General features: G+C 46.4%; 1 long non-coding RNA gene across 3 annotated transcripts in view; it reads left to right on the forward strand.

The window, feature by feature from the left end:
• The window catches only part of LOC109492008, a 64,341-nt gene that overhangs the window by 21,984 nt on the left and 23,328 nt on the right, over positions 1-19,029 (forward strand). Inside the window, exons 1-2 of one of the 3 annotated variants that reach the window (XR_002145707.3) lie at positions 13,691-14,629; positions 17,519-17,636. This is a non-coding gene — a long non-coding RNA (uncharacterized LOC109492008). Of the gene's footprint in view, positions 1-13,690; positions 14,630-17,518; positions 17,637-19,029 lie in introns of those variants that run through there. The other 2 variants (XR_002145708.3, XR_006586398.1) reach the window with 2 other exon arrangements.

Raw genomic sequence — 19,029 nt, forward strand, 5'->3', positions numbered from 1 at the left:
CTGACTCAGGGCTTGATCTCACAACTGTGAGATCATGTCCCGAGCTGAAATCAAGGGTCAGATGCTTAATCAACCGAGCCATCCAGGCACCCCTGATTGATTTCCCTTTATAGCATTTACAACTACCTGACATTTTTATTTGTCTGTGTCCCCCATTAGAATGCAAGCCCCATGAGAATTTCTCATGGTCTAGAACAGTGCCTGGCCCACAGTGTATCCTCATTAAAAAGCTGTGGCACTGTTATTGCTGTTGTACATGTCCTTGTGTCATCACACTCATTGTACTTGCAATCACGCCCTTAACATCTATCTTCCCCGCCAGAATCTATACCCGTATACACAGGGGGATATTTCTACCTTGCTTTCTGTTGTATCAGCAGCATCTAACTTAGTGCCAGCATATATGTGATCGATAAAAATGCAACAAGTGGAGCAAATTTTTCTTTGCGAGAATCCTGGGCTGGGGTGGCCGGAGAAGCCAGGCTGGGTTGCCAGGAGTGGTCCCAGTGGGGGGAAGCAGTCCAAGTGGGGGTGGGAGCAAGAACCGGACTGTGTCTCCCAGTGATTTGGAGACAACGAAGAAGGTCTCTCGGGAGGATCCTGGGTTGGTTGGCCAAGGGTCCGGAAACAGGATGGAATGAGAGACATGGCAGGTGCCTGATGAGATCTTTCCCCGTGCTCAGCCCCTCACCTGAAGTGAAGTTGCTAAATGCTTGGAATTTTTGATCTTATTGGATTGGTTGTTGCAAATATTGAAGGCCTGCAATTATGGGCACTGTGTGTTGGAACTGAAATAGTTTGAACACAGGAGAGGAGGTAGGGAGAAGACAGGAGGAAGGAAGCCATGAGGATCACAGAACTTGGGTGGAAGACTTCAGACGGCCCAAGTGTCGAAAATTCAACTTTCTGGATGACCACGATTTGCCACTGTCCCGGGGTGAATTATGTCCCCTCAAAAAATATGGGTTGAAGCTCTAACCCTAGTACCTTAGATTGCAACCTTATTTGAGAATACAGTCTTTGTAGAAGTAATGAAGTTAAAATTGAGGCCCTTAGGGTGGGCCCTAACCCAACATGACTGGTGTTTCTATAAAAAGGGGCAATTTGGACAGAGACAGTCATGCACAGAAGGGAGATGATGATGATGTGGCCACACATGGGAGAAGATGGCCTTGTGATCGGAGTGCTGTATCTATAAGCCACGGGACATTAGGGAGCAGACACCAGAAGCTGGGAGAGGAAGAAGGACTCTCCCCTAGAGCTGGCCCTGGTGCCACCTTGATTTCAGGCAGCTGGCCTCCAAAACTTTGAGACAATATGTCTTTGTTGGTTTAAGCCACTCAGTTGGTACAGCTATGTTAGGACAGCCCTCGAGATGAACAGATCTATGAGAGAGGGAGACCCAGCTAACAGCTGGCTGCAAAAATTAATTGAATTGCATTGAATTAGTGAAGCTTCCTTTTTTGGCGGGGTGATGGGTGCAACACTGTGTCCCAGGGGCTGTGGTAGCTTAAAGGAAGTGGGCCTAACCCTGTCTGAGGATGTCAGAGGGCTTCACAGAGGGGTGTCACAGAGTTGGGTCTTACTAGATGAGTAGCTATTCACTGAATAGGTAAAGAGAAAGGGAATTTCAGCTTATAGGAACAGACTGGGCAAAAACATGGGAGGACCTGGGTCACGGGTGTGCTTAGAAAATGACTGGTGATCTCATGTGTGGAGTGTAAGTTACCTGCAAGTCAACAGTAGGGAAAATGCTGCAGGACACAGCAGGGCCAGGTTAGGAAAGACCCATATTTCTGGCTAAAAAGCTTGGGTAGCAACCTTGAGACAATCCAGAGTCCGTGGAAGACTTTAGGCAGCAGAAGTATGTTATTTCATCTCTGTTGTAGAAGACTAACTTCGTGACAGAGAGGAGGATGAGCTGGAAGGATAAATGGTGGTCAAGAGATGGCTGCAAGGGTTGAGGGTGATAATCGTAATTGCTTACTATTCAATTAGTATTTTACCGTCTACATCTATATCTACTTTCTAAGCTTTGCTACTGCTTCCCCAAAACCTGAGAAATAGTTAATAATAATTATCCAGGTTTTGAGTTGGGGAGGCCAAGAAACTTGCAGTCTAGACAGGTACATTAATCTCTCCGTGGGGGACAAAAGTGGGGGTGGTCAAGTATGTGGACTCTGGAGCGGACCGTCTCTATCGGGATGGGCAATTCTGTGTCCTACCTGGGTGACTTTGGGCAAGAGGTTTAACTCTGGTCTCAGCCTCTTGATCCGTAAAATGGAGGTAAAGATAATAATTACCCTTGGGCTGTTGCAAAGATTAGATGAGTATATAAAGAGGTCAGAAAAGTGCCCGTCCTAACCCAGGTGTCATAGGCCTGCTATTACTAGAATCGTTTTGAGAGGCGTGATGGTTTATTTTATGTGTCAACTTGACTGGAACGCAGGCTGCCCAGGTATTTGGCTAAATGTCATTTCTGGGCGTGTCTCTGAGGGTATTTCCAGACGAAATTAGCACTGAATTGGTGCACTCAGTAAAGCAGACTGCCCTTCCCAATGTGGGTGGGCATCATCCAATCTGCTGAGAACCTGAATAGGACAACAAGTTGGAGAGAGAAAGATGCATCCCTTCCCGCATGATCGCTTGACCTGGGACATCTATCTTATCCTATCCCCGCTGCTCCCAGCTCTCGGGCTTCCAGACTCAGAATGAATCACACTACTGGCTTTCTTAAGTCCCCAGCATGCAGACCGCAGACCGTGGGACCTCTCAGCCTGCACATAATGTGAGCCAAGTCCTTATAATAAATCCCTTCCTATACATAGCGCCTATTGGGTCCTATTTTTCTGGACTGTAGAGGACTCTGAATGTTACTCCACGCGGAGGGATTTGGAAAAGCAGAGAAGGGACCTAAAAAAATGTATGTGAAGGTGATGTGTGGCAGGGGGGGTGGGGGGCAGGCATTCCAGACAAGGGGAACAGAGGGTATGAAGGCATGAATTAATAAGACCACCGCATGTTAGGGGAGGTAAAGGGTATGAAGCATTGGGTATGCATGAAGATGGTGGGGAGGACATGATAGACAGTACACGATGGGGCACAGGATGTGAGCCTGAGACCAGAGCTAGCTCTGAAGATCCTAGAGTCGGAGTGTGTAACATCGTCAGATTTGTCATGTCAAAAAGACAGCTGTGGTGGCCCTGTGTGGAGGGAAGAAACTGCGTGCAGAAAGACGGGGAAGGAGGGAAGCAACGGCTTGGGGCCGGGACTAATGCAGTCTTTGTAGACCTGCAAGGGAGGAAACGGATGTGAGGCATTTCTGATTTGGAAGAGATAGCACTTGATGTCTGGATGTGGGCAGTGAGGACATCAGAATTGAATAGGAGTAGAAGACGACAGACACCATTCATTTGGACAGAGAATTGAGAGGTGGGCTTAGGCTGAGGGTAATATGATAAGCTGCTCTTTGGACATGCTGGATAGGAGATGTTTTTCAGACATTCAGGTAGAGGCGCGTGGAAGGCAGTTGCAAAAACGGGTTTGGAGTTTGGAAAGCAAAGTGGAGGGGGGTGATGCTGGTTGGGTGGTCATCTACGTGTGACCAGCAGCTGAAGCTTTGGAACTGAAAGGTCTTACATGGCAAGTATGCACAACGTGAAGAGGAGAGGGCCCGCGACAGGCCCACCATAGGTCATGGTTTCTTAATTTGGCTCACGCATCGAAATCTACATCCAGAATGGAACTATGGAACTCAGCCAACATCTTGTTAACTTTCGGGATATAAAAGGCAAGGAACTGGGGATGAAATAGGTTTGAGTTTTGACTAGAGGGTCCAGGAACCAAGGGGCCTTGTGCAGAACATCAAAGGGAATGAACAGCAGTAAATGATCATTATAATAATACTTAATAATACCTGACATTTACAGAGCACCTTTCTCCAAAGGACTGGAATCTCTGCTCACACATCATGAATCTTCATAGAAAGTTTGGGAGGTCTGTAAGGGGCAGGGGAGATTATATTCACTTCTGACTCACGGTAAAAATGGGGTTTTGAGAGGACCAGGAAGTTCTCTTTGAGCGTAGAGCTGGAGAGTGTTATGGTCTGGCATCCTCGTTCTAAGCCCCCTCCTGGTGGCCAGCACTCTGACCCTGTCTCCTTGTCTCCATCTGACAACCCAATCGTGCGCACTCCCGGTCTTGCCGACCCTAGATCTCAAATCCTGTCCCAAGCCAGTCCAGACACAGAGGATGTGTGTGTTCCAGAAGAGAACCAGTTATAACAAGGCATTCTCTAGTGGAGAGAGTATAGAATTTAGAGTCCGACACACCTGAGTCCCAGGGCCACCACTGCTTCTCACTAGCTGTGTGACGCTGGGCTCTTTAGTTTCTACTTTGGGGCCTCAGTTTTCCTCACGTCACAACGAAGATGAGACGAGCAAACTCCGGGTTGTGTGAAAATGTGTTCATGCCACAAATGTTTATTGAGCAGCGGCTATATGACAGGCATCGTTCTAATCCCTTGGGCTGTATCAGGAAACAAATCAAAGCTCCCTGACTTTGGACTCTTACCTTCCCAGGTGGTGAGGAGTGGGAAGGGAGGAGAGGCAAACATCCAATGGTGAAATAGCGGAGGAACAGAGATCTGGTACATGAGACGGCGATAAGCTCCAGGAAATGGAGACATAACGTTCTATCCGGCACTTAGCACGCTGTCTGGCTAGGCACACAGTAGGTACTCCAGGATCTGGTGCTGCTATGATCCTAATTAAAAAAGATGAAGGGCCTGAGGCAGAATAACAGGCTGTACATTTTTATGAAAACGTGTCTATCTCTTAAACTTCAATCAGAAGTAAGCAGAAAAGTTGCCAGAGAAGGCAAGGAGTAGAAGATTACAAAGTGAAGGAGAAAAAAAAAAAAAAAAAAAAAGACCTGAAATGCTTTCAACTGATGTGTAATCAGCTGCATCTATTCTGATGACCGCTAATTAAACTGTCTCTTGTAGGCTCCCAGAGAACCTCGCTTGCCCAAACAGGTAGACTATGAAATGAACATTATACGACCTTCAGCGTTTGAATCGAGTTTCATTTTTACCGTAACTCAGGGAGCCATTTGGAAAGGTTAGGCTATTTTCTCCTAGCAGGCGGCCTTCACAAGTGACCATTTAAAATACCCATGTGTTGGGGCGCCTGGGTGGCGCAGTCGGTTAAGCGTCCGACTTCAGCCAGGTCACGATCTCGCGGTCCGTGGGTTCGAGCCCTGCGTCGGGCTCTGGGCTGATGGCTCGGAGCCTGGAGCCTGTTTCCGATGCTGTGTCTCCCTCTCTCTCTGCCCCTCCCCCGTTCATGCTCTGTCTCTCGCTGTCCCCAAAATAAATAAACGTTGAAAAAAAATTTAAAAAAAAAATAATAAAATACCCATGTGTTTTTAGCTGTATTTTTAAGGAAAAGCGAACGCTATGTCAAGGACATTTCCTCCTCCCTTTCATTCGTGATGCCCTCTTTGGTTGACATAAAGGGATTGTGATCAGAGGTTTGGGCCATTTATTTTTTAGTTTGGCTAGTGAACATTTATGTGGTTAATAATAAAAACGAGAGTTAAAAATTCTTCCGTGTGCACCTTTACCCTGTCGCCCATTTATGTGCGATGCCTAACTTAATTTTCTCAACAACGTATTGGTAAATATCTTTTACATGACGAAATTGAGGCTTGTGGAGATTATGTAACTTCGCATGGTCAAAAAGCTAGTAAGAAGTGGAGCAGGATTCGAACCTGGGTCTGACTGACTACTGAGGGCTTATATTTGACCACCACTATGACTGACAAACCTCACGATAAACCAGGTGAGGAAGGTATAGGTCTGGCCTAGGAAGACCTCGTTATTCAATGAGAGAGACAGATAAGCAAACAAACAATTGTAAGACGGTATGTCACCTTGACCTAACAGGCATGCTCTGGGAACCTAGATAAAAAGAACTGCCTACTCAGATCGATTGCACTGGGGAGATTTTTCCAGAAGTGATATTTAAGGTGGGTGTTGATGGATGAGTAGGAGTTTGTCTGGAAGCAAAGGGCAGGGCATGAAGGGGAGAGCATATTGAGCAAGCTTTCTCTGACGCTACAGCCCATGCTTTAAACACTATACTAGACTAACTACCTCCATTCATGTCATAATTGCTCAGATGTTCACTGAGTATTTTTCTTGCACACTCAGGTTTTTTGGGCGAGAAAAACCAGAAACTGGCTTCAGTTCATATCAGTAACCAACCTAGAGAATTCAGGTCTTACAAATGCATGTTCTCCTTGTAGATTCTGCCCTGGGGATTTTGAAATGAGTCATTTAGCTGAACTGCGCCCAAGGAGACAAGAGAGATCTCACCGGCAAGGTGCACGGCTCACTGGGCACTTGTCTGAGTATCCCAGAAACTGCTCACGCTGGGCTCCAAGCCCTAAGCTCCTCAGTGAGGTGTCCTGCAAACCCTCCAGACACAAAAAAGTTAGTAACCGGGATCGGTTGACAACAGGGTTGATGCAGAAATCTCAGAACAAGTGGTCAGTGGGAACGTAGTGAAAATCACTTGTGTTCTGGACTTGTATTTGTCTGTAGCGAGAGGAAAATGATGGCAATGGGAACCATTTAAGCCTTGTCCCCCCAAGGGGGTGGTTTATTATAATCAAGTCTTTCTGTTCTATGAGAAATGAGCGTGTTTGCATTTCCACTGAGTCTCACCCATCACAGAGCAGAGCTAGGCCCATTACAGATGTTCCTGTACTAAGGGCCGTAATCAAAATGAAAGCCCTTATGTAAATCTTGAAGCGATTGGGCTGGAGATTCGAAAGCCAAACAGGGGCAACATAACTTCTAGCCCAGGTCCAGGAACACAGCTTGTATTCAAGAAGCGTCTGCTGAATGAAGTCAATAAATAACACATTAAATAAATAAAACATAAGGTAACTAGATTGATCTGATCCTCTTTCAGTGTGGACATTTTAATTAAATTAATGGGTGATTTCTGATTACAAAAGCAGAAGGAATCAAACATCTGGAACCAGAGGGACAGCACGTAGGTACAGTGGCCGTGGTGGGAGCATGGAAGTATTTCCCGAGGGGTGGAGGGGGAGATGGCTCGATGAGGCAGGGGAGAGTGGGAGATCCTGGCTCATAATTAAGGAGTTGAGAGCAATGCGAACACTCTTGGGTTTCAGGTAGGGGGTGATTTACGGGACCACTGGCTGCTAGGTGGAGAGCCAACAGACTGTGGGGAGCAGCCGTTGATGCCTGGAGAGCTGGTTGGGAGACGCCTTCAGGCCCCACTGAGTGACGATGGACTAGGAGGTGATGGAGGAGTTGGGGAGCGGATGGGGGTTCGAGAGTGGGCAGGTGGGACCCACAGGACCTAAGGACAAGGGAGGAATTGTCATTGACTCCTGGGATTTTCACCGGAGCAACTAATGGGTGATGGTGTCATGTACTGAGATGGGGAAGAGAAGGTGACAATGTCTGGAGAGAAAGATCAAGAGGCTGGTCATACACCCACTAATTTTTTTTTTTTGATCACTTGAGTAACATCCAAATGGAGACTGCAAGCACTGAATATGAGGGTGTAGCCCAGGGAGAAGGTTTAGACTCCAGAGTGTGTGTGTGTGTGTGTGTGTGTGTGTGTGTGTGTGCATTGCATTAAGCAAAAATAGATTATACTATCATACTGTAGAGCAACCTGTTATTATGATCCAAAATACCACTTGCCCATATTCCTCTGACGACCTGTACAATTTTTCAATCCTTTTGTTTTAATTTTTTTAATGTTTTTATTTATTTTTGAGACAGAGAGAGACAGAGCATGAGCAGGGGAGGGGCAGAGAGAGAGAGGGAGACACAGAATCCGAAGCAGGCTCCAGCCTCCGAGCTGTCAGCACGGAGCCTGACGCGGGGCTCGAACTCACAGACCGTGAGATCATGACCTGAGCCGAAGTCGGACGCCCAACTGACTGAGCCACCCAGGCTCCCCCTTTGTTTTTTTTAATTTTTAAAATGCTTTTATTAAATTCTTTTTAATGGCTACATAATATTCCACCATATGAATATACCACTGTTTCCTAATTTAAAATTTTAAATGATGACATATTTGAAAAACAGAAAAGTACAAAACATATAACAGATACCCATGCACCCATCAGCTAGGTTTAATAGATGTTAACCTTTTAAGACATATTAGTCGCAGATCCTTTCATTGGACTTAAAGAAATAAAATAGTTCAGATACAAGTCAACCCCCCGCCCCTCTGCCTCCTTTCCTTTAATCCCTTCTCCAGAGCCAATTAACTGCCCCGATGTTGGTATATGGGATTTCTGGGCACATTTTTGTGTACTTGCCAACATGTGTTTGCATCTGTAAATAATATATAATACAGTCTTATTTTAAAACTCACATGAATTGTTTCATGGAGTTGTATATGCCCTTCTGCCATGGCACAGATCACTTAACATTATGTGTATGATATTTCTCCGTCTTTAAAAAGTCCTCTATTCGTGGACACTTTAATTTTATTTTTCACCTGTGTTCCTCCAACACAAATATAGGGTGGTTTACCTGGATACATAAGCCTGAAGCTCTTCAGCCAGGTGCCATCTGTGAACACTGGCGTGAAAACCACTGCCAAGGTATTTCCTGAGCCTAGCCCGGGAGTGGCGGCCTTGGATATTAACCCGCGGTGCCCGCAGCGGGCCACGCAGAGCAGGTGTTATGTAACGTCACGTTCTGCGAAGAATGCACGCGAAGCTGCTTTGTCATCACGTCAGCTCAGAACAGGAGCAAAGCTGTTGAATGAGAGGCTCAGAGCACGGCCCGGGCTGTTTTCTGGGTTGGGCGTTGATGGAGCTGTTTGCTTCTCTTCGTCTTGGCCCTTTTAAACCTTTCTTAATTGCTTGACTCTGGAGCTGACCAGCCAGTTCTTACATCAAACACTCCTCCTGCATCCAAAGGGCTTCTCTCCTCCACCTCCTCCTCCTCCTTTTTTTTTTTTTTTTTTTTTTTAATATACACCCAGCACCTCCCAGCTTTAAAAAAAAAACAAAACAAAAAAAAAAACACTTCTGAATGCTTTCAGTCTCAAACAAAGCTTTATAGATTTCTTGGCAGGAAATCCTGAATGGAATTTGCCATTAAACTTTACTAAAGCAACTCTTTAAACAACATGTACGGAACAATCAAACACGTTTAAATGCCGGTCCCCAACAAAAGCGTGCATTGTCCCTGGAGAGCCCCGAGTGGCACTAACCTGCTCAGAGCTGGAAGAGTTTACAGAAACGTAACCTATTTCATTTCACAGTTTGCCTGTTGCACGCAACTTTCCACACCCCATCAAAAGTAAGGCTTCCTGATAGCACATTTCAGAAACCTCAAGTAGCTCCTTAATGGGCGACTTCTGCTCCTCTCGGGGTGACGCGACAGCACTCCCCCCCCCCCATTGAGACAGCTTTTTCATAATGACAAAGTCAAACAGAAAGTGTAATTTTGCTCCAACTCTCATTCTCCTCAGCTTCTGGCAAGTCTTAGCTAAGATTTATTGAGCACTTATTATGTGCCATGGACTGCTATCTCAAGCATCACGACAGCCCTGTGAGATAGGTATTGCCACTGTGTCCGCTCTCCAGGTAGGGGAACTGGGGCGTAGCAAAGTTCATGAACACATTCAGGGTCATAGGGCTTGCAAGAGAGGGAAGCACGATTTGAGCTCAAGGACTTCCAAGCTCATGGTCCCGAGTTGCTGGACTGATTTAACGCGTTCTGAAAAGGCTTCCAAATTTTCAATGAGGTGGGAAAGAGGGCTAACCCCTAATGAGCACCCACTAGGGGCTAACGTTGCACACATGCTCTTGGTTTTTTAAGTCTCTTCACACCTTTAAGAGTTCTGTTATCTTCCGTGGTTTATGCGCGTGGAGGTGGAGGCTCCAAGGGCTCTCACCTGCAGAGGACGGTGTCTGGCTTAGGACTGAACCCAGGTTCAGCAGAGAGAACTAGAACTGCCTGACCCTCTAGAAAACGACTGAGCATCTAGGAGGTCTTCAGTAATGCTTTAGATTTATGGGTCTTTGCCCTTTTTGGCTTCTTCTTTCTGATGCAAAGGGTACACATATGGTTCAGTGGGAGGACGTCTGACTCTTCGAGTTTACGAGTTTGTTTAAATAAAGCATTCATTTATGGCCCAGATATAAAAACCTGCCAATAAGTCAAAATGTCTGGCCATCGAAGATAATAAACAAGAAAGCAGCTGGTGGAGAAGACCCTCTGTGACCCCCAGGAGCTCCCCCTGTGACCGTCCAGTCCTTCGGTGCCATTGGAGGGACGCCCGGCACACGCATCGCTAATGCGAGTCAGATATCCACGCACACGCGAAACCATCCTCCTGTCGCCTTGACCTCGGGCCCCCAGGAGCTGGTGCTCTGCAGCATTTTCTCAGAAATTCCCGAACGCACGAGTTCAGAGTCCTCCCCGTGGGTGGCTGGGTACTACCGTGAGCCAAAGTTATGTAAGTTAACCAAACAGAAGAAAGAGACTGTGTGAGCCGAGGTGACGGAATGACACAACCGGTATGGGAGCCGCTGGCCTCGGGTGGCTGGTTGGGCTCCAGCGCAGGTGAGGGAGGCGGATCTCCACCTTTGTTTCCTTCAGGCTCCAGGGCAGTCACCAAGGGAACCTGGTCAAGGGGAACTCTGATCCAGCCAAGCTGTGGGGGAGGCCCTGACCCCTGGCAAGGTCCTGGTGAACTCTTGGAAGAGGAGGAGGAGGAGGGGGCGGGGAGAGGAGGTCCCCTAGGCAGCGGGTGGGGCCACCAAAGAGGCCGCGGCCTCCTCTTTCCACACGCAGGGAGGACAGGTCCTGTGTTGTTGGAGTCTCCAGGGCTGGCGCGGCGGCGGTCGGGAGGAGAGATGGGGAAGGAGGGGCAGGTGAAGGAAAGAATCTGTTCCAGCTCCGGAGCGGGCTAGGAAACGTTGCTGGAAGTGCAAAGAGAGGGAGTTTGTGCAATCAAGACGGCTCTCGTCATGTTTCGGAGGTGTGGATGTCCGGAATAAAAACACGCAGAGGAAGAAGCGGCCCCGCGTAGCGTGCTTCACGTTGCTGTGGAAACAAGCCCTCAATGGCTCCCACTGTCTTCACCCAAGAAGCGGACCTGGCAGCCAGAGCGTCTTTTAGAGGCTACCGAACCCCCGAATACACTCGACACACTTTTTCTGGCGTGTGGGCACTAGCCGCGAGTCCCGCTCCCGCTTTCCTTTACCCCCCCCCCCCCCCACAAGAGCTGAATACAGACTACTCTTGAATTCCAGCACACAAGCCCTGTTGAGGGCGTTGAGCAGAGTGAGAGCCCCCGTGGAAGGGGGGAGGCATTTGGACAGCACATCAAAGCTGAGCTGACCCAGTTCTAAGATTCTCATTTTGCCAAGTACAGACTCAAGTCTCCCTCTTCCCCGGCAGCCGCGAGGCACTCAAGACGTAGATGTCTTAAAGCAACTGCCTCCGAGACCTTTTCAGTCCACAGGAGGTGAGATTTTTCTACTTTTAAAAATCTGGCACACAAAGCCAAGCACACAAGTGCCCACTGAGTTATGAAGTCAAACGTTTCAGGATTCGAATAGGGCTGCCTGGGCCCCTTGTGGCTACTAGAGAAAACTCCCAATTCCTGTACAGAGAAAGGGATCTTGACCAGGGGTCTGGGAAGCAGGCAGGTCCAAGCAAGATGATGTCTTAGGAGAGAATGTTAGTGCTTGCTGGCCCCCAGGCTGTCTTTTTCAAGTGTTTATAGGGCTTTGAACCTCAGGAGAAGGAAGCCATTCAAGGGTGAGGCCAGGGTAGTTTCATTTCTTTTTCCCTTGGTTGGGGGGGGGGAGGGAAGAGGGGGCAGTATTTTTACTGCTCTTTAAAAGGCAGTGCGAAGCCTGCTTGGGATTCTCTCTCTCTCCCTCTCTCTCTCCCTCTCTCTCTCTCTCTCTCGCTCTGCCCCTCCCCTGCTTGTTCTCTCTGTCTCTCTCAAAATAAATAAATAAACTTAAAAAAAAATACTCTTGATTAGACATTCGGGAACACGTTTCATGGTTGCTATTTTCCAGAAAAGGCCAGGCCCACCACCTGAACCCACTGACCAACCTCAGCATGGCCACGAGCGAGGCGGTCAGCACTGTTGCCTCCTGACGTGGGCTAAAGGGACACACGGAGCACCACCTCAAAGAACCATCGTCAAAAAACCCAAAGCAGTCAAATGTTGAATGCCAATTTCTACTTGGGGGTGGGAAGCGGGGTACGGGGAGGGGGTAAGCAAAGTTAAATTTTACCACAAGGAGACAAATAGACTAGTTTAAAATGGGGGACGTTCTCAGGACAATGGATCTACTTCTTTCAAAGCGTTGGCATGAAACATCAAGGAGACACTTGGGAAAGAGAAACTCCCTAGCTTAAAAAGGTTTAAGAGACATAACCACCAAATGCAGTGTGAGGGGCTGGAATTGTGATTCAAGCGTACCAATTGTTTAAAAATAATAATTAATGGGGCGCCTGGGTGGTTCGGGCGGTTAAGCGTCCGACTTCGGCTCAGGTCATGATCTCACGGTCCGTGAGTTCGAGCCCCACGTCGGGCTCTGTGCTGACAGCTCAGAGCCTGGAGCCTGTTTCGGATTCTGTGTCTCCCTCTCTCTCTGCTCCTCCCCTGTTCATGCTCTGTCTCTCTCTGTCTCAAAAATAAATAAACGTTAAAAAAAAAATTAAAAATAAAAATTAAGAAGGAAAAAAGAAGACCGAGAAATTTGAATATGGATTTAGTGTTAGGTGATACCAGGAGATTGTTGTCAAGCTCATTGGTATATAAAGATGGTCCTGTGTCTAGATTGAAAAAACAAAACAAAGCCCAGTTTAAAAAAAAAAAAAAAAGGGGGCGCCTGGGTGGCACAGTCGGTTAAGTGTCCGACTTCAGCCAGGTCACGATCTCGCGGTCCGTGGGTTCGTGCCCCGCGTCAGGCTCTGGGCTGATGGCTCGGAGCCTGGAGCCTGCTTCGGATTCTGTGTCTCCCTCTCTCTCTGCCCCTCCCCCGTTCATGCTCTGTCTCTCTCTGTCCCAAAAATAAATAAACGTTGAAAAAAAAAATTAAAAAAAAAATACATACTGGGGTGGGGAGTGAAATAACAGGAAGTCAGGAATTGCATTAGAAAAAAAAAAAAAAAGATGAAGCCAATGCAGCAAAATCTTGCTAATTGTCGGGTACATGGGTTCATGATCCCGGTTTTTTCTACTAGGTTATTATACAATTATACCACTGTAATTGTATGTTCAAATTTTTTCATTAAAATGTTAAGAAATTAAAAAAGAAATGGGGCAGAAACTCCTAAAGCAGAAGAGTCAGGTTTTCCCTTGATCTTGTTATTCTTCCTTGTCTAGCTGCGGTCAACTTGGGCAACGGAACTCTCTGGGGCCTTTTCAACCGCGCCAGAACTGGACCGTGACCTTCACTGGCTCAATGACAATTTACCGTCTTTAGGATTTTCATTTATTCTCTTTACATACTGGGTCTGAAAACAACTAGAAGGAAGCCTTTAAGCCTTGGGTTGTGCTAGACACTTTCATAAGGTCGGGGCGGGGCAGGAGGAAGAGGGGAGGACGATCCTGGTGGGGGGAAGGGCAAGCAGACCGGCCAGGCTTGGTGCCCTTGTGAGGCTTACACGGGGTGCTCCAGGCAGCGTGTCAGGGACTGGCTTAGAAACCCGTGGGGTTGAGCGCTGGGTGTTGTATGGAAACCAATTTGACAAAAAATTTCATATATTTTAAAAAAAAAAAGAAACACAAAAACAAAAACAAAAACACACACACACAAGAAACTCGCAGAGAAGAGGAGGGGAAAACAGCACAAAAGACAAAAGCAAAACCAGGTAGCTGGGAGATGGTGGGAAAACACTGATGTTGGACTGAAGGGTTGGCTTGGACGACTTGACCTCTCTGGGCTTTAGGAACTTCACCCCCCCCCCCCCCCCAGCGTGGCACCGGTAAAAATCCCTCCCCGACAGCTACTCAGGGAAGAGGAATCGGGTCCGAGTGTAGAAAGCAAATATTTATTGAGAATCTACTCTGTGCCAGGTGCTGTCATAGGTAACAGCAACACAGGGATTAATAAAATAAGAGTTTTGCCTTTGAGAAACTCTTATTTCCGCGTGTACTTGGCCATGCTGGCGAAGTGAGTGAGGATATAGAAACGAACTAAAAAAACAAACGTGTTGAAAGCCTGCTGTGTGACGGTCACTTTGTCCTGTGTTCTGTTACCTCATTTTAACCTCGCGAGGACACTCCAAGGTGTTGTTCGCTTTACAAAGGAGGAAACTGGCCCAGAGACGCTCACCACGTTTGCCAAAACCACGCAGCTCGTACGGAGTTTAGGATGTGAAATCTCCCCAGACCTCCAATCCTCTCTCCTTCTCCACGGTTAGAAGCCAGCCATCTGGAGCGTTCTCATCTTACCACAGCCAAACCGCAGACCTGTCTATACCAGCATCTAGCCTGTCCTTTCCCCTCTTGTTCAATGGAGAAAGCGTGCTTCTCGGTATCACACGGATTCTGGATCCCAGAACTTCTCTTGGATCTGTTTGTAGGTATGGATTATCTTCTTTCACTCCCGCTACTCCACCTGGGGCTTTTCCACCAGATCCTTCCCATCAGCCCTCGACACTCAAGCCCCACATGCCTTTCTAGCCTTTCTAGCTCTCGTGCCATCCCTCTGTTCCCTTCCCCAGGGACGCTTCTTGAAAGAATTGTCTGCAACCACGGTGTCCTCTGTTTGCTTCCTCACTTCCGGTTCCTCTGACCCAGTCCCTTCCCCTTGCTGCCTGTATTTCTCCAGCAAAGCCGCTCCTGCCAAGTTCAAATGGCCCCGTGATTCCCAATCCATTCTCGTGTGTGTGTGTGTGTGTGTGTGTGTGTGTGTGTGTTTTCTTTCTATATTCTTAAAAATTGCTCTTTGTAGAGAGGGATCACACTGCTAAATGTTGTTGCCACCCAGGTAATTGTATCTTAAATTTAAAGAACACTGAGCTTTTATTTTATTTATTTTATTTTTTATTTGTAAAGTTTATTTTTATTTATTTTGAGAGAGAGAGAGAGAGAGAGAGAGAGACCGACTGGGGTAGGGGTGGAGAGCGAGGGAGACAGAATTCCCAAGCAGGCTCCATGCTGTTAGCACAGAGTCAGATGCGGAGCTCAGACTCATGAACTGTGAGACTGTGACCTGAGCTGAAGTCTAAAATCGGTCGCTTAACCAACTGAGCCACCCAGGTGCCCCAACACCAAACTTTTTAAAACCATGATTATTGAAAGGTAATTCACATACTTGAAAATTCACCCATTTAAAGTGTATGGTTCAGGGGCGCCTGGGTGGCGCAGTCGGTTAAGCGTCCGACTTCAGCCAGGTCACGATCTCGCGGTCCGTGAGTTCCAGCCCCGCGTCAGGCTCTGGGCTGATGGCTCAGAGCCTGGAACCTGTTTCCGATTCTGTGTCTCCCTCTCTCTCTGCACCTCCCCCGTTCATGCTCTGTCTCTCTCTGTCCCAAAAATAAATAAACGTTGACAAAAAAAATTTTTAAAAATAAAAAATAAAAAAAAAATAAAGTGTATGGTTCAAATGTTTTCAGGACATTCACAGAATTGGGTAACCATCACCACAGCCTAGAGTTTAGACATTTTTACTGCCCCCAGATAAGCCCTTCAGCTATTAGTAAGGGCTCCCCCTCTCTCCCCTAGTCCTTGGCAACCACCAATCCACCTTCTGTCTCTAGAGATTTGCCTGTTCTTGACGTTTCATGTAAATGGAATCATACAGTAGGTGGTCTTTTATGACATGTTTCTCTTACTTAGCTTGATGTTTGCAAGGGCCATCCGTGTTGCAGCCTGAATTGGTGTTTCATTCTCTCCCACTGTGTGGATACACCCCTTTTTGTTCATCTGTTCATTAGTTCATGGACATTTGCTTACTGGTCACCCTTCAGCTATTATGGATAATGCTGCTATTGACATTTATGTAAAACTTTTGATATGGACATGGGCTTTCATTTCTTTCGGTCATACCTGTAGAAGGGGAACTGTTGAGTCACATCGTAACTCAACCTTTGGAGAACTGCACGGCTGTTCTCCAAAGGAGCTGTGCCAGGTTGCATGTCACTGGCCATGTATGAGGGCTCCAATGTCTGCACATCTTCCCTAACACTTGTTATTGTTTGTCTTTGGTCTTTGGCCTTTAGCCATAGCTTTTCTTTGTCTCTTATGATATTAGCATTTTTGAAGAATTCAGCCCCCCTTCCCTTGGTGTTACGTGGACAGTCTTCATTTTAGGTTTATCTGATGTTTCCTCATGAGTAGATTCTGGTGACACGTCACGGGCCAGAACACTGCACAGATAGTACTGTGTCCTTCTCAGGGTGTCACATCTGGAGGCTCATGATGTCCATCTGTACCTGTTGGTGGCGCTAATTTTGGTCATCCGGTTGAGGTGTCATTCAGTTCTCCACTCTGTAATTACTATTTGTTTTTCTTCTTTGCAACTAATGGACATGTGTGGGGAAACCCTTTAAGATCGCTCAGATATTCTGCTCTTAGTCAAAATTTCCCCTAGATTTTCCTTCCATCGATGGCTCTTGCCTAATTCTATCTTTATCAGGATGGTTGCCAAGTGAGCATTTTCCAGCTACTGCCCTCCCTCTATATTTCCCAGCTGGTTCTTGGCATCAGGTTGTAAGCTAGATTTCCCCCTTATCCATTGATTGATTGATTGATTGATTGATTGTAAGAACATATGAATTTCTATTTTTCCTAATGCTTTATAATTCATTACTGTACTTCACTGATTTGCCGGTGGGAGTTTCTCTACTCTGTCTCCTTTGTCCTTGTGACAAACCCCAATCCTTCTCTCTTTCTCAGCTCCATCGAGGCATAATTGACTAAATTGTAAGATATTTAAAGTGTACACCATGGTGATTTGCTAAACATATATACATCAGGAAAGGATTTCCAGCATCTAGTTAATTAATACATCCATCATGTCACATGCGCATCCGTCCGTATTTGTATGCTCTTTCTTCTCTTGTGAAGACCCTGGATCTGCACATCAATCCATCCCCTCACTTCTCAATCTTACAATCATATACACTAGTTTCAGAAGGGCTTCCCCTGTACCATTACAATAAACAAACCTACAAAAACGAGTTTGAGATTTGTTTATGATTCTTAAAATACATAGAAGTGTGTAATGCGTATCATGAGAAATCTGAAAAATATCCTAGGGACTCAGAAACTTTCAATAAAAATCTCTTATAAGCCTGAAATACAAGCTCAGTTCTTGGATTGGAGTTGGATTTGGGGGTATTTTCTTTCTAAGGTGGAAAGGCAACTGTAATTTCCTGAGAGTAGCCTTTAATTGAAGACATGTTTGCAAATCCACTGTGTGATCCCAGAACTCATTCAAATAGGCATTTGTGCTCGATATGTCTCAGGTTTGGCCTTGTCGGAGCATGCCAACAGACAGCAGAATCACCAGCTACATTTGCTAAGAGAGATTGTGCCAAACTGATGCACTTGACCGCCCGAGGAAACAACTCCCTGCTCTTCCAGGTGAGACTGAAACCTGCTTACCTTCTTCTTTCTTCAAAAAATCCACAGAAGCATCAAAAATTGTCTTAAATTAGACCCAGGCCAATCTGGAGATAAGCTCCATCCCTGTCTACTCCCCCTCATTATTCCATAATCACCAGTTTGCATTTTTTGACTCACTTCCTTTATGATAAATCCCTCTACATTTGTTGACTTCTGGCCTCGACAACAGGAATGCTTAGCAATGAAGAAAAGACTTAGTGCTGTGAACTAGAAGAGGAGACCCTCCCAATCTAGACAATACAGATTGGAATGGAGTTGAGAGTTCGGGGGCCTGATAAGTTCCTTTCCTCCTTTCTCACCCATGTAATATACTAGTTGAGAGATAGGAGTCAAGCAGATGGAAATCGACATCTCTTTATTAATGGTATATCTAGGTTGGGCTATGTTGGTGGATGCTATATTGTACAACCAAAAACCCATTTCAGGAAGGAAGGACTCATTCCCCCAGCTGTACATCTTCCAGAAGATCAGCTGACAGCCCTCTTTGGGGATGGTCTTGGCTGAAGGAAACCATCTTGCCCAATCTCACCTTCCAGAGGCAGCCTATACCCAATGACTGGCCCAACTTGGGAATACCAAGACTTCACCCCACTCCAATTTGGGACAGGTCTGTAGGGTTGCTGAGGCTTCTGCTGGGACTGCATTGCTGCTCAACCTCTCCCTCTACCCAGTTTGCTTCCTCCTCCCACTGTCCAGAGGTACCAATCCCAAGAGCACTGCCTTGTCAATTTCCTATAGGCTAATCTCCAAATTTGTCTCCAGAAGAACCCAGCCTGGGATGCATGCAGTCAGGGAAAGCGTCCTGGAGGTTGCATTTGACTGAGCTGTAAGACTAAAAGTGAGACAGGCAAACCAAGAGTATGTGTGATTCATCCCAGGGAACAACATAGGTGAAGGCCAGAGAACTTAAAATCTTGTGTTCTGAGTCCCAACTTCCTTCCCTGTTCCATTTAGACCTACCCAGGGCCTGACATCATTTTGGTTGTGTGCATTAATAAGGATGAGTGAGCTTTTTCCATGTATTTCAGATTGTGGATTGTACCTCTTTGTTTGTTACAACAGAAGCACAGAAACAAACAATGCCAAACAGGAATAATAATGGCTCGCATTTATTGAGCTCTTACTATGCTCCAAGCACTGTATTAAGCACTTGATACATATTCTCTTATTTAGTTCTCCTAAGATCCTCTAAGGCAAATACTACTATTGTTTCTAATTTTATGAATAAGAAAACTGAGGCTTAGCCAAGTTAAGAGACCTTCCTGTTCTCCAGCATCCAGTAGGACTCTTGGCCACCTACTGTAGACTCCCTTAGACAGAGAACCATGAGGGAGCATATATGAGGATGGCA

The sequence above is a fragment of the Felis catus genome, chromosome D1 (assembly GCF_018350175.1).
Source record: "Felis catus isolate Fca126 chromosome D1, F.catus_Fca126_mat1.0, whole genome shotgun sequence".
Taxonomy (NCBI): Eukaryota; Metazoa; Chordata; class Mammalia; order Carnivora; family Felidae; genus Felis; species Felis catus.